The following is a 14,805-nucleotide window of genomic DNA, read 5'->3' on the forward strand; positions in this document are numbered from 1 at the left end:
GAACTCACTCTTCTGATCAATATTTGGATGGTATCCTCCCTCACATGTTCGTTATTCAGCCTTTCTCTGATGGGCTCCTCATTTTTTAAGGTTGGGAAGATATTTAATCTAGCAAATGCTTACTTAACAATGGGATAATTTGCTTTGTTTGAAAAAATTCAGTTGCAGTGACCTAGCTCGAGCATAATCGTGGATTTGGTTTGCTGCCTTTCTTTTTCCTACGAGAAAGAATTGTCGGTAAGATTTAGGAGCGAGTCATTTAGAATATACACCACTAAATACTGAAGATAACTGGAACGCCTTTACATCAACAATGCATAGATTATCTGTCATGTACATGTAACCTCAGCTTGTGGGTTCTGTGGGGCAGTACTTGGAATGAGTTGCAACAACAATTTTTAAACAACAATATGGTTTACTTTTCTTTACAATTAACACTTTTAAAACATCAACATTTAACGTTACAATTCAAGGTCCTGTTCAGGTTGCATTTCAAGTCCTTCTATTTACAGTCTACTGATATTGCCAAGTCCAAATTCTTCTTTGCAAGTTGGCTGGCTCCTGAAGACTCCAAGGGCTTGATGAACAGGTTGCAACATGATGAAGGTCTCCAGGAGAACTCTCACCCATTACAACCACAAAAGAAAACCCTGAAACAATAAACTCCAACATTTACAACATAGCAAAAACAACAACTACCTTCCCAGTAGTTCCCAACAATATTGCAATTACCTTAACAAGGTGTTAAGGGCTTATAGAAATCAAGGTCCGAGTCTGGTAGCCTTGTCTTCTGCAAAGAGCTCTTTCAGCCTTTCTGCTGCTCTGAGTCTCCACCCCCTTACTGGGTCAACCCATTCTGGGCCAATCCATTCTGGGCATGGGGGTTACATACATACCATGTAAGGTGAAAAAATGTGCAGGTGTACATTCAGGAAACATCTGAAGGAATTATATTTGGATCAAATCCAAAAAAACTGTACAAGGAGTAGGCAAATGATTAGATTGCTAAGAAAAAAATAAAAATTGGAGGCTGGAAGGTCGGGGAGAATACAGTAGCAGCACCGTGAACTGCATTTGTAAATGCCGGCATCTGGATCCATTGGGACCTGAAATCAGGGGTAGTAGGACCAGCTAAGGCAACTCCATTGCACTTTCTTTTCTGTTCATGGTGATACATACATAGCATACACAATACATTTAAACTGTTCTCCATCAATACAAGCGACTATTTTGCCAAGTAATCTTCAAACATGATGAATAAAGCAGCAGCTCACACTTGTTGATGAACAAGTCACATAGGAATTTGCCAAGAACAAGATCACTAGGAAACAAACTGTGTGCAGGAAGGCAATTGAGGGTCTCCCCCTAATATATTCATAATGGGTTGTGCATGAATTAACTTTTAACATTCCTAGCCCACCTTTCTGCCAAAGGTATTCAAGGTTACACTTAATTCCAAAAAGCAGTTAGTTCCTCAGAGGAACATTTAATCATTATATCAACTGTATGGATGTAGGAGTTATACATGTGATTTGTATCCTCCAAAAATGCAAGGAAAAGATAATGTCCCTTTGCTGACAACAACCCCTGCTCAATCACTCGTTTTATATGACACCTGAAAATGACTTTTCGTACAGAAGGAATTCAGCCCCAGAAATCAGTATGATATTTAATATTAATTCTTTAAACCGTCTTCCATTGGGTTAGCAAATAAATAGCATAATTAGGCTTAAGCAGAAAATAGCAAGTGATTGCAGTCAGTCCAGCTGCATTGGGGAACACATAACTCAGTCCTATTAATATGTTTGATCAAAGTACCGACAAGTTCAGTGGTGCTTATTCTCAAGTGACTGTGTATAGGATCCCAACCAACATCAGCAAAAAGTACAGATGATAGGCCACATCAATTCTGACCAAAGAAAATAGCCAAAACTAGGAGTTTTCATCAATTATAACATAAGAAACAGCAGGGTTGGAGTGAGGGGGAAGTGCGCCCGGTGCGCGTGAGTGCCATGCGCCCCTCCAAATCCCCGGAATGCCCCATCCTGCCCCTGGAATGCCCCGCCACGCCCCCAGAATGCCCCGCCACGCCCCCGGAATGCCTCTGCAGGGCACCCACCCCGGTGCGTCATGCACCCCCCCGTCCCCTTGGCGCTACGCCTCTGAGAAACAGATAACCTGCAACTTAATACAATCTAAATCAACATTAAAACTGGTTTTGTGGCACTTAGGACATTGCTATCAGGGCAAAAACAGAAAGTGCATTTTTGCATTCTTGTCCCTACTGGTTTCTCCTTTGAATTAATCATTTTTATTTTGCCAAAATTAATTACTTTAACATATCAGGGACTGATGAGTCACATATTTGAGACTGAAGGAACTAGCAATATATTTCAGTCATTATTAACTGCATTCGAAAATCTGTGAAGGACAGTAAAAGTCCCTTGTGTCTGAACATGCTTTCTTTATATCATTAAAACTGCAGGTCTGGGAACTTATTGATTAATGCCACAAGAAGAAGAAGAAGAAGAAGAAGAAGAAGAAGAAGAAGAAGAAGAAGAAGAAGAAGAAGAAGAAGAAGAAGAAGAAGAAGAAGAAGAAGAAGAAGAAGAAGAAGAAGAAGAAGAAGAAGAAGAAGAAGAAGAAGAAGAAGTTTGGATGTATATCCTCCCTTTGTCTCCCATAGGAGACAGTACAAAGGGGCTACAAACTCCTTTCCCTTCCTCCCTCACAAACACCCTGTGAGGTGGGTGGGGCTGAGAGAGCTCTGAAAAACTGTGACTAGCCCAAGGTCACCCAGCTGGCGTGTGTGGGAGTGCACAGGCTAATCTGAATTCCCCAGATAAGCCTCCACAGCTCAGGGGGCAGAGCAGGGAATCAAACCCGGTTCCTCCAGATTAGAATGCACCTGCTCTTAACCACTACACCACTGCTGCTCCAAATAACAATATCTGGAAAGTTGGTTGAAGAAATAAATCTAAGCTTGGAGCCAGTCTGCAGTCTTGCCATTTACTCATCAAAACATCATGGGAAACAGTGTCAAAAACTTTACTGAAATCCAGGTAAATGGTGTCAGCAGCATTCCCATAATCCAGCAAGCCCATCATTTAATCAAAGAAGGAAATGGAGTTGGTCTGGCAGGATCTGTTGGAGACAAATCTGTGCTGACTTTCCAGGAAGATGTATTGTCGAAGGCTTTCATGGCCAGATTCAACTGGTTCTGGTGGGTTTTCCAGGCTGTGTGGCCGTGGTCTGGTGGATCTTGTTCCTAACGTTTCGCCTGCATCTGTGGCTGGCAACTTCAGAGGGGTATCACAGTGTGTAACAGACTTCCCTCTATGATACCCCTCTGAAGATGCCAGCCACAGATGCCGGTGAAACGTTAGGAACAAGATCCACCAGACCACGGCCACACAGCCCAGAAAACCCACCAGAACCAGTTTCCAGAAAGAGTTTCTGCTGTGGCTTGGGACTTTGACCCAGACTTGGTTTCAGGAAGAGCATACACTGCTGTCTGCAAGGGACTGTGAAGAGGACTCTGCTATACAACTGGACCCAGTTTTAGGGGCTGGGGGAAAGGTTGAGTTGTTGGAGTTGACCACAATGGATGCATAATCCTTAGCATCTTCCGCAGATTGAGCTGTGGGAACATTTTCACAAATGCTTTCTGTTGTAGTTTCATAAATTTATATTAGACCTAGTGGTACCCAGCCACGCATTGCTGTGGCCCAGTCTGGTGAAATGGGAAACATTGAGGAAATGGGAAAATCCCCTCCCTCCTTTCCCTTGCATGGCACCCCTCCCTCCCCTCCCCCTGCCTCGGTTAGGGTGGGTGGACCATGTCCAGATGCCGGGGCCCCTCCCACACCCTCTCCTTTCTTGCATGCCACCCCTCCCTTCCCTCCCGTCCAGTCTGGTGAAATAGGAAACAGTGGCCCAGTCTGGTGAAATCGGAAACATTGAGATGGAATGGTAAAGTAGTGAGCATAGCGTGTGTTGCTGTAACGTCCACCAGATGGCACTGTTTGTAAAAAGCCATGGTTTTATCTGTCACAGGTGGTACATCCGTATCATAGTATAATAGTAGGTATATAAAAACACGCGCGTGTTTGAATGCAACATTGTGTCAAAATTTCAAACCAATCGGTGAAGAGCTTTCGGAGATTTAAGATTTTGAACAAACAAACATTTACATGAACCTGGACAGAACCAAAGTCCAATATAAAATATACACTCAGATTCAAGGGGTTATATATATCAAAAGCTTTTCTTGCTGTAGTGAGTCTCCCTGGCCAGCATGAGCTCACACTGAGCTTTGGAACCCAGATGACTGGACCTATCGTTCTAGCACAGGGGTCTGCAACCTGCGGCTCTCCAGATGTTCATGGACTACAAATCCCATCAGTCTCTGCCAGACCCCTGTTCTAGCAACTCACAGATACCCTTTCTTTCAATTCTTGAACATGTTATTTTTTCCCTTAGCTCATCAGAGAGTTCTCTGTTTATCCCTGTTGGCTTCTTGGATTCCCTACCATGATTCTGCCTTGCTTGAATAGTGATGGATTGGAGTCACTCAGCTGTCTACAGAGGGGATGAAGAAGACTCCTTGGACATCTTATTCCCCATCCCTTCTGTGGGAAAATGCTTTCCCATGTGCACCCTTCCTCCTTTCCTCCTAGATATGGGCTGATTCAAGCCTTTCAAGAGTAAGCATGCCACATGCTTTTCTCCTTCTTGGCATGTTGCAATTCTTTACCCCATAAGATACAAAACAAACAATCCAATCCCAATTTACCTACATAGTGTCATCATATGCTCATGTGAACAATAGTAAACAGATAGTTAATAGTATCACTACCCAGCAATTTACAGTTTTGTATTTGCCTTGGTTAATCCTACCTAAAAATGGATAGAAAATTAGTTTTGATACTACCACGGATATCAATTTTCAAGTACATCCTTCTGAAAATCCTGATAATGCTTTTTGTTACATCCTGTAGTTTATGAAGTGAATCAACAATTGATTCAATTGTACAGCTCCATCTACGAGGTAATGATTACTATTCCTGGGAAGTTATCAAGCAGTGAGTTTATCATGATTTATATAAATAGAGAAGTTTTTTACTTAGTTGTTCTGAAAGTTGCTTGGCTTTGCTCATGATGCAGAAAGATTCAGAGTATGTTCAAGTATCAAGAAAATAATTTCCGTTAAATTGTTTCAGTAATATAACCAGCTCTGAGCCACAGAGTGGCCAGAATCTTAAAGTAATGGGGTTTTTATGTAGTCTACATGTACCTCCAAATCTTTTGAAAATCCTTTGATTCTTCATCTGGAGGGAAAAGGATCTGGAAAAACTCTATAAGGTTTTCTCCAACAACACTACCCACTTTGAGTCCCATAGACTCTTGCATTTAACCTCCAACGTTGTTCATATAACTACTATCCAATGGGCTTTCAGCGTTCTAAGGGATCTAAATGTTCCATTTTAGTGTTAGAAAGAAATTTGATCAATCACTTTAAAAATATTTTATTTTGATGCTTCCATTTTTGCTTCATCTTTTCCCCACAGAACCAAAGCCCAATATAAAATATACAATCAGACGCAAAACTGCAGTGTGAAGCTTTGCAAGCAGAAACTAATAATCTGTAATGGGTTGGTCATGCTGAGTTATTAGCCCCTATAGAGAGTGAAGCATACCGGAAAGGAGAGCTCATAGCCTTTACAAGTTATTTCAAAAGGTCTGAGAACCAGTGGTAGCTTGGGATCCTGAGGAGAGCCTAAATAAGAATTTCAGGACAGGAAAGACCTGATCCACAATGAAAACATGGCCCCTTCCGCACAGGCGAAATAATGCGTTTTCAAACCACTTTCACAACTGTTTGCAAATGGATTTTGCTATTCCGCACATCTTCAAAGAGCACTGAAAGCAGTTTGAAAGTGCATTATTCTGCATGTGCGGAATGAGCCCATGATGCTCAGTAATGTCATTGTTGTGTTACTGCAAGTCCCTTGTTGTCCTTTTTGTAATGAAATATTCCTTTATTAGTTTGTTATCAAGTATTCCTTCAAAATACTTGAATCCGGGAAGGGTTTTGTTTGTTTGTTTGCCCTCAAGTAACAGCTGACGTGTGTCAACCAAGGTTTTCTAGGCAAGAGATTCAGAGGTGGTTTGCCATGGTCTGGCTCCGTGTCAGAGGTGGTTTGCCATTGCCTGGCATTGTCTCTGGTATTCCTTCGAGGTCTCCTATCCAAACACTCATCAGGGCTGAGAGGGAGTGACTGGCCCCAGGTCACCCAGCGAGTTTCCCTAGCAGAATGGAAACTCAAACACAACAGGCCCCTTCCGCACATAATGCGTTTTCAAACCACTTTCACAACTGTTTGCAAGTGGATTTTGCTATTCTGCACAGCTTCAAAGAGCACTGGAAGCAGTTTGAAAGTGCATGATTCTGCATGTGCGGAAGGAGCCTCAGATCTGCCGAGTTGTGACTAAAAGATCCAAACGTTTCTTCCCTTCCCCTTAACAAACTTCCTCCATACGAACATGGATGAGGAAAGGCAGAGAGGGAGCAGATTTGGCACGAGGGGGGCGGCGGGGGAGAGGAGGAGGAGGAGGATCTACGAGGAAGGGGGATCGAAAAGCGCTCTGGAGCTGCCGGGCGAGCAGCCCCCAGTTCAGTCTCCAGCCGAGGGCGAGAGGGAGGCGCCTGCCGGGCGGGCAGCCCAGAAGTGGATGAGGGAAGTCTGGGGCCGGCAGCACAGCGTTGCTTGCTTCTCTGGGAGCGGCGGCGGGGCAAGCCAGCGTCGGGGTGAGTCTGTGCGCTTTCGTGGTCGGCGGCAAAAGGGGAGCGGGTGAAAGAGGCGCTTGGGTCTGTCTCAGAACAAAACGGGGAGACTCTGTGCGGGGATCGCCCCGAGGAGGGCACCAGCTCAACTGACAAGGCTACTAGTCATATTTTGCTGTGCACGCAAACGTAGGATACGTCCAGTGTCCCCCTTCTCCAGCAGGGTCCTCTCCATGCGCCCTCCTTCCCTTTCCAAGGCATGCAGGCTCCCGAGGCGCAAACGCTCCTGGTCCTTCATCGCGCCCCTTAGCCTCCAGCCCGCCCACCCCAACGCGTTTTTTCCTTGCTAAGGTGACCGTGTTTCCCTTGCAACGTGAAAATCCCCTCTTGATTTGTACCCTTGGCCCATTCACCAGGCATGATTTGCTACAGAAAGGCAGAATCTTCTTCTTTTCTTTGAGAATCTCTCAATCTGGTACACCCAAACCTGCTTCTGGAGCCAGCAACGAGGTGGCTCTGAGCAGAACCAATTAATGTTTAAAAACCAGGTATGGGTCGAATGCTACATTCACCTATAGGCGAAGGGAATAATGTAAGAATTTTTTGGATTTATACCCCGCCTTTCTCTCCTGTAATGAGTCCCACAGTAGTTTACAATCTCCTCCCCTTCCTATCCGCACAAAAGACACCTTGTGAGGTAGGTGGGGCTGAGAGAGTTCTGAGAGAACTGTGACTAGCTTAAGATGACCCTAGCAGGCTTCATGTGCAGGAGTGGGAAAACAAGCCCAGTTCACCAGATAAAAGTCTGCTGCTCAGGTGGAGGAGTGGGGAATCAAACCCAGTTCTCCAGATTAGGGTCCTCCGCTCTTAACCACTACATCACACTGGTGTAGCAAAGTACTACTACATGCTGGTGTAGTAAGCAAATTTTTTTTAATGACACTTACGGGTTCATTAGGCATCCTTTACATAAAGGGAATTACTGCAGTAAATAGTTGTCAATAATCCAAGTACACATATTTATACCAGTGCACTAAAACTATTGTATAAAGTGCTCCTGTGTGTATTTGTTACTTCTTAGGATGCCTCATGTGTGCCATTTCCTAATAACAGATTTGCAACAACTTGTGTTTCAGCTGTGGAAATTTATAGATTATTAATCTACTTTGGTTAGCCACAGAACATTTTCAGTTATTTAAATGGCCTCTGTTATACTAGCTCGGTTGATTTCTTGCTCTGAATTTTGATGTAGTGGCTCTTTAATTAATAAAAAGTTGCTTACTCCTGACCAAGTCTGTTCAAATGCTGCTGCCTTTTTAAAAGATATATGTTTGGTGTATGTATGTGGTAAGTATATATATATCTCCAGTCACCACCAGCCTATTCCCAACAGGCAGCTAACTGCAAGCATCAAGTGGTTCTCTGCATTCTCTCTCCCCCCCCACCCGCCCCCGGTTGAGTAGCCTGCATATTATCAATGTGTGTGCATGTCCTCTAAAAATATACCTATCCTGTGGGTGCTCCCTAGTCTTTAGAGGTGTTCTTTTGCTGTATACTAAAGTCCCTGTGTAGCAGCAATATGAACAATTTGCACTACATTTGCCATTTTAATGTCTTCCTAAAGGCATTCCTAGGTCACGTTCTATGTTAATATATAACAACCCCCTCCCCAATTCTAATGTAGACATCCCGCAATTTTTCCTTTTTCCAAACACTATTGCAGTAAGAACACTCTAACAGCACCTTTAAGACGAAGTATTTGGATGAATGCCAGAAGCATATTTGTCTAAGTGGACTTCAAGTGAACTCCGGGGCATTCATTTATTTCGTTTTTCTCATGGTTACCAGATGTCAGATCTTGACAACAGAATTCAAAGGAGAGGAAAATTGTACTTTTAAGGGTTAAATGGCGGAAGGAATTTTGAAGGGTACAGTTATAATTTATTTATTTTATTTAGATTTATATTTTAGATTTATTAGCCGCCCTCCCCCGAAGGGCTCAGGGCGGCGTACAACAATAAAAGCATAGTAACAACTAATACAACATTAAAAGTAACAACAGCACATTCTAATAAACTAATAAATTGCGCCCCAGGCTTCAGCCTGGAGGTGGCATGGCAGGGGGGGGAGGAACGAGTGGAAGCCTCCTCCCTGCCGGCGGCCCAGGCTGTCATGTGGCTGGGTACCGACACGTGACAGGGGCCATAGCAGCCTATAAAAGCCTTTTGAGGCCGGCTGCTTCAAAAGGCCCTCCCTCCTCTCCCATTTCGAGGATTATTGGGGTTGTTGTTTTGTTATGCTTTGTCGCAGTTCACTGGGCGGCTATGGCATAAGAGCACATCCTATTTAGGGAAGGCAGTAGCTTGCATGCCGGACCTTCCCACCTCGGGGGCCTCCATATGAGGTCTGCGGTGGCGATAGAGCTCTTGAAGGCAAAGCCTTGGGGCCGCACTGAGAGCTCGCTGCCCGGCAGGGAGGGGTGTCACAAATTGGGTTTGTGTCCATGTGGCACCTGGTAACTTCCTGTTCCAGTTCCCTTGGGGGATGTGCCGGACAGGGGTTCTGTCTGAAGGGCCTAAGGGATCAGCTGGGGCTTCCCTATAACCAGGTTCAGCGGTTTGCTGCCTGGGGGCCAGGATGTGCTCTGTTATGCTTGCCCAGCTTCATGGTTTTTGTTATGTGTTAAAATAAATTGGGCTGCGGCCGATTTCTTTCCAACAAGTATGTGTTAGTGTCTTTGATGGAATGAGTCTCCACCAATCCCTATGCAATGCAGAGATGGGGAAAGTTGCATCTGTAGAAAGTCCTGTATCTATTTTAAAAAGTCATTCTCTCCTGGGTATCCAGGTATGCATCTGGTGTATGCTAACGGTGGTTTTATTCTTCATTGATTATATGTTCTTCCCTCATTCAATACAATCTCTGCATCACCCACACCTCCGTGAATACCGGTAACTCATCGCTTATATTCTCTGCTTTAGAGCCTTCAGAGGTGGCAGTTTGTGTTGATTCTAGGGATGGGTTAGTATATAATATGTATTTTATGTGACAAATGTATTCAGACAAGAGACAGCAGTTGACTAATGTTTTATCTTGAATAGTTTATAAAACAATATATTTTATGTTCTCCAAGAGTGAATTTACAGTGGCTGTGAAGGTTTTGTAAGAGTTCTCTGAACATTCATTTGAACTGAGTGGAGAAGATGTACTGAGGAAGATAAAGATTAATAAAGTTTTGGATAGTTATGGCTGTCATTCAGACGAATGAGTGGATGAAATGACACTTCTGTAAAAGATTGTGATCGGGTGCCAATTGTGAAGACTTCGTTCAATTGACGAAATAATTTGGCTGGTTAGTACCGGTACCTTTAATTTGATGGGTAGCTCTGATAAATGATAAATTTTAGCAAATGAACAGGACATTTATGGCCCCTTAAAAGCTGGTAAACTATAAGAGCAGCCAGACTGAGTGGGTCCATTCTGTTTCACACAGAAGTCAACCAGGTACCACCAGAAGGTCTAGAAGGCCTAAAGGAGCTACATGGAGGCCAAAACCTCTCTCATTAATGTCCACAGTGCTAGAACATAAAAGCTCCCCTTGGTCATCATGGCTAATAAGCATTATTGGACCTGTTCTCCATAACTGTTTCTAATCCCCTTTTCAAGGCAGCTAAACCAGTAGACATATACTACAACTATATCATATGTGTTGTGTACTGAGCTAAGAGGGGTTCTATAGTTAGTGGGAGTTACAACAGCTACCCCTCTCTCTCCTCCTTTGCATGGTACCCCTCCCTCCCCTTCCCTTGCATGTCACCCCTCCACCTCCCTCCCCTCTCTCTCCCTCCACTAGGGTGGGTGGACCATGTCCAGATGCCAGGCCCCCTCCCCCTCCCACCCTTGCATGCCACCTCTCATTCCATCCCTCTCCCTCCTCCTTCCCTTCCTGTCCGCACAACAGACACCTTGTGAGGTAGGTGGGGCTGAGAGAGTTCTGAGAGAACTGTGACTAGCGCCCCTGACCCCACATACCCTCCATCCAGTGGTGTGATTCAAATAATTTAGCAACTGGTTCAGGTGGTGGGATTCAAATAATTTAACAACTGGTTGTTTACAAGCACCATTTTAACAACTGGTTTTGCCAAAGTGGTGCGAACCTGCTGAATCCCACCACTGCCTCCATCCACAAATTCTTAAGCATATTTCTAGATATGCATGCCATTGTGGACTCTTCTCACTGCTAGGTAAGGTATTGGAATTACATTTGTAGTCCAGCCTTCCTAAAGTGAGGTGGTCTGCCTCTGAGTAGCAGCATCTCCCCATGGGGAAGTAGTATCCACAGTTGCATAAGGAACAGCATATGTAACTGTTCTTGTGTGTGAAGATTCTTCTGTGATCTGCATCTGATGCTGAGGCCTTTTTTTGAAAAGCTAAAATTCCTATGAATTGGGAAGAAGAACAGAGGGCTGGACCAAGAACTATCCCCTGATGCTGCTTTCCTGTCAAAGGGCTGATCGCTGGACTTTTGCTTTCAAAGAGCTCCAAACATTCAGTGTTTGTTGCATTCTTCGTTGGAGCAGAGCCATGGAGATAAAATGGTTTTGAACTGATTATCTCTGTGGTTAGTTGTTCCAATAATGTTTTCTTACATTCTAATAATCAAATGGCAGCCCATCAGTGGATATTAATCTGTGGATCACACCCTTCCCAACCCCTGCCCATTCCCAAATCTCAATGGCTCATTCCGCACACGCAGAATAATGCACTTTCAAGCTGCTTTCAGGGCTCTTTGAAGCTGTGCGGAATGGCAAAAACAGTTGTGAAAGCAGCTTGAAAGTGCATTATTTTGGGTGTGCGGAATGAGCCTAGGAATTTCCCAGCCCAAAGCTAACAACTTTACTTGGTTTGCAGAGGGAAAATTAACTCCTATTTTCTGGGTCTGATTTATCAGAGACAGCTGGCTTGTCTGTAGCATATGGATCATACTAATATCTCTGTCCCTTAGTGAAGAACAATTTCATCAGCAAGAACCAACTGATTCTTATCAATTTGTTCTTTACCTTCATTTATGGGAGCACCTCATGAAAGCTAACTTTACTTGTTTAATTCTTTGTTTAGCTGGTTTATGTTCTGTTCTTAAATAACAAATTTAAAATAAAGTGGAATGCATTGTTGTTTGATTCTACAAGATAGTTACATATTTTTGAGTACTTATATTGTATTTTTATATCTGGCAACCAAATATATATGATGGTTACATTTTTTGCCTTTCTTTATGTGTGTATATATATAAGAGGATTTACAATACTGGATCTCAAAAAATAAATGCAGGATCTGCCAGTGTTTTATACAGCATGAGTAAGAATAATATTGCATCCAAGAAGGGAAGTTTTTATAGCTTGCGTTTATCTACCTTAAGGAGTCTTAAAACAGATTACAATCACGTTCCATTCCTCTCCCCACAACAGGGACTTTATGAGGTAAGTGGAACTGAGAGACTGACCCACAGTCACCCAGCAGGCTTCATGTGGAGGAGGGGAGAATCAAACTCATTTCTCCAGACCAGAGTCCAACAGTCTTAACCACTGCACACCACTGGCATTTAAATCCTCAGTGTCAGTCGCATTTTGAGTAATGATGAGAAAGGAGAAATATTATCCAATCAAAATAAAAAGAAATCCAGTAGTACCTTAAAGAGTAAGAAAAAACATTATCCCAAGATAAGCTTTCTTGAATCAGAGCTCACATTATCAGATGCATCTGATTAAGGGAGCTCTGCCTCAAGAAAATTTATGGTGGAATAAATTCTGCTTAGCTTTCAGGATGCCCCTGGCCTCCTGTTTTATTTTGCTTCAGAGGACTAACATAGCTACCATTCTGGAATTACCATTCAAACTCTTCCCTTTTTGGAGAAATGAATTTAGATAAAATGTTACTTGAGACTGATGTAATTATAACGGTTAAATGTGTTATTTCTACTGTTTCAAAATCTGGCTGAAGAGCTATTTATCTGCATTTTCTGCTTCCAGCCATCATTATATTATTTGAGCTAAATTTAGGTGTGTCAGATCTGAGGTGTATGCAAAATGACTACTTCTTTTGTTTGGAAGCTAACAGTGCAATCCCAATAGAGTTATACCCTTCTAGGCCACTGACATTGATTTAAAAGGCTGTAACTCTTCACAGATTGCACAGTAATACTGTTTATTTGGATTTTCTGAAAATGCAAAATAGGTAGGCAGTTTTGTCACAGTTTGTCTCTAAATTTTAGAAAATAATTATGGTTTTAAAAATCTGTGTTCTAGATGGGCTTGGCTACAAATGAGCAGAGCTATGCCAGTGCACAAAAAAATACAAAAAAAGTCAGGTGGTTCTAATTTTTAATCCAATACAGGTCATTGTAACTCACACAGAACAAAGTTAAGTGTTCATTTTTAATTCAACCACTTGACCTTGTCGCTGCTGCATTTCGATTCTCTTAATATTTCAGTTCTACTACTTTTATTTTGGTCATGTGGATATTTTACATAAATAGATTTAAAGAAATCATCTATTTTAAAAGAGCTCTCCTCTCTTTCCATCCCTGCTCTGCTATCTAGGCAAAAGTGAATAAATTGTGGGAGAGGGGTAGGCATTTACCTTATGTACTATAAGTCTACTTTTTCAGCACATTTTTTTGTGCTGAAAAAGCCCCCCTCGACTTATACGCGAGTGAGGGTCCCACTTAATTCTTGTGTGGCGTTCCCCCTCCCCCATCTTTGCTCTCTCCTGCCTCCTTCTCTGCCTTCCCCCTTCCAGCCGCTTTCTCTGCCTCTGCCTTGCTCTCCTCTGCCTTCTTCTCTGCCTCCCCTTTTCAGCCACTTTCTCAGTCTCCTTCTCTGCTTCGCTTTCCTCTGCCTTCTTCTCTGCCTTCCCCCTTTCAGCCACTTTCTTCCTCTGCCTTCTTCTTGGCGGCAGCCGGCCCCTGGCTCTCAGCAGGTGACAGCCAGTCGACCTGGGTGAGCTGGACAAGCTGCAGGATGGAGAGGTCGGTGGCAGAGACCTTGGGATTGGTGAGATGGGGGTCAGTGGCAGAGACCCCCAAATGAGGAGAGGCTGCAGCGTTTGGGACTCTTTAGTTTGGAGAGGAGACGTCTGAGGGGGGATATGATTGAAGTCTATAAAATGATGCATGGGGTAGAAAATGTTGTCAGACAGAAATTTTTCTCTCTTTCTCACAATACTAGAACCAGGGGGCATACATTGAAAATGCTGGGGGGAAGAATTAGGACTAATAAAAGGAAACACTTCTTCACGCAACGTGTGATTGGTGTTTGGAATATGCTGCCACAGGAGGTGGTGATGGCCACTAACCTGGATAGCTTTAAAAAGGGCTTGAACAGATTTATGGAGAAGAAGTCGATTTATGGCTACCAATCTTGATCCTCCTTGATCTGAGATTGCAAATGCCTTAGCAGACCAGGTGCTCAGCAGCAGCAGCAGCAGCAGCAGAAGGCTATTGCTTTCACGTTCTGCATGTGAGCTCCCAAAGGCACCTGGTGGGCCACTGCGAGTAGCAGAGTGCTGGACTAGATGGACTCTGGTCTGATCCAGCAGGCTAGTTCTTATGTTCTTAAATAGTGCCCGACCGTATCTATCTTTATTTTTGAAATTTACCAGTAGCTGCTGCATTTCCCACCCTAGACTTATACTCGAGTCAATAAGTTTTCCCAGTGTTTTGTGGTAAAATTAGGTGCCTCAACTTATATTCGGGTTATACACGAGTATATACAGTACTTGATTGACTTGTTGAATGGAAAACATCAAAAAGTATGCACATGCAGAGCACAATTCTTCTCTTATGAAGTGCTTTTGTACCCCACTGCATGGAGCTAGCTGGCCAATTTCGTCATATCTTGGAAAGGTAAGCAGCGTCTGGCCTGATTAGCACTTGGAGGAGAGGCACGGGGTCACTGTGGAGAGGCAGGCACAAGCAAATCACCTCTGTTTGTTTCTTGCCTTGAAAACTCTATGGAGCC

The 14,805-nt window shown here is 43.4% G+C and overlaps 1 protein-coding gene across 1 annotated transcript in view; it reads left to right on the forward strand.

Moving 5' to 3' along the window:
* The first annotated feature begins 6,664 nt into the window (after nt 1-6,664).
* The window catches only part of SGCG (sarcoglycan gamma), a 31,481-nt gene continuing 23,340 nt past the window's right edge, over nt 6,665-14,805 (forward strand). The window contains exon 1 of the mRNA XM_048494316.1: nt 6,665-6,811. The gene's annotated coding sequence lies outside the window, so the exon portion shown is untranslated. The remainder of the gene's footprint in view (nt 6,812-14,805) is intronic.

This window comes from Sphaerodactylus townsendi, linkage group LG04 (assembly GCF_021028975.2).
Source record: "Sphaerodactylus townsendi isolate TG3544 linkage group LG04, MPM_Stown_v2.3, whole genome shotgun sequence".
Taxonomy (NCBI): domain Eukaryota; kingdom Metazoa; phylum Chordata; class Lepidosauria; order Squamata; family Sphaerodactylidae; genus Sphaerodactylus; species Sphaerodactylus townsendi.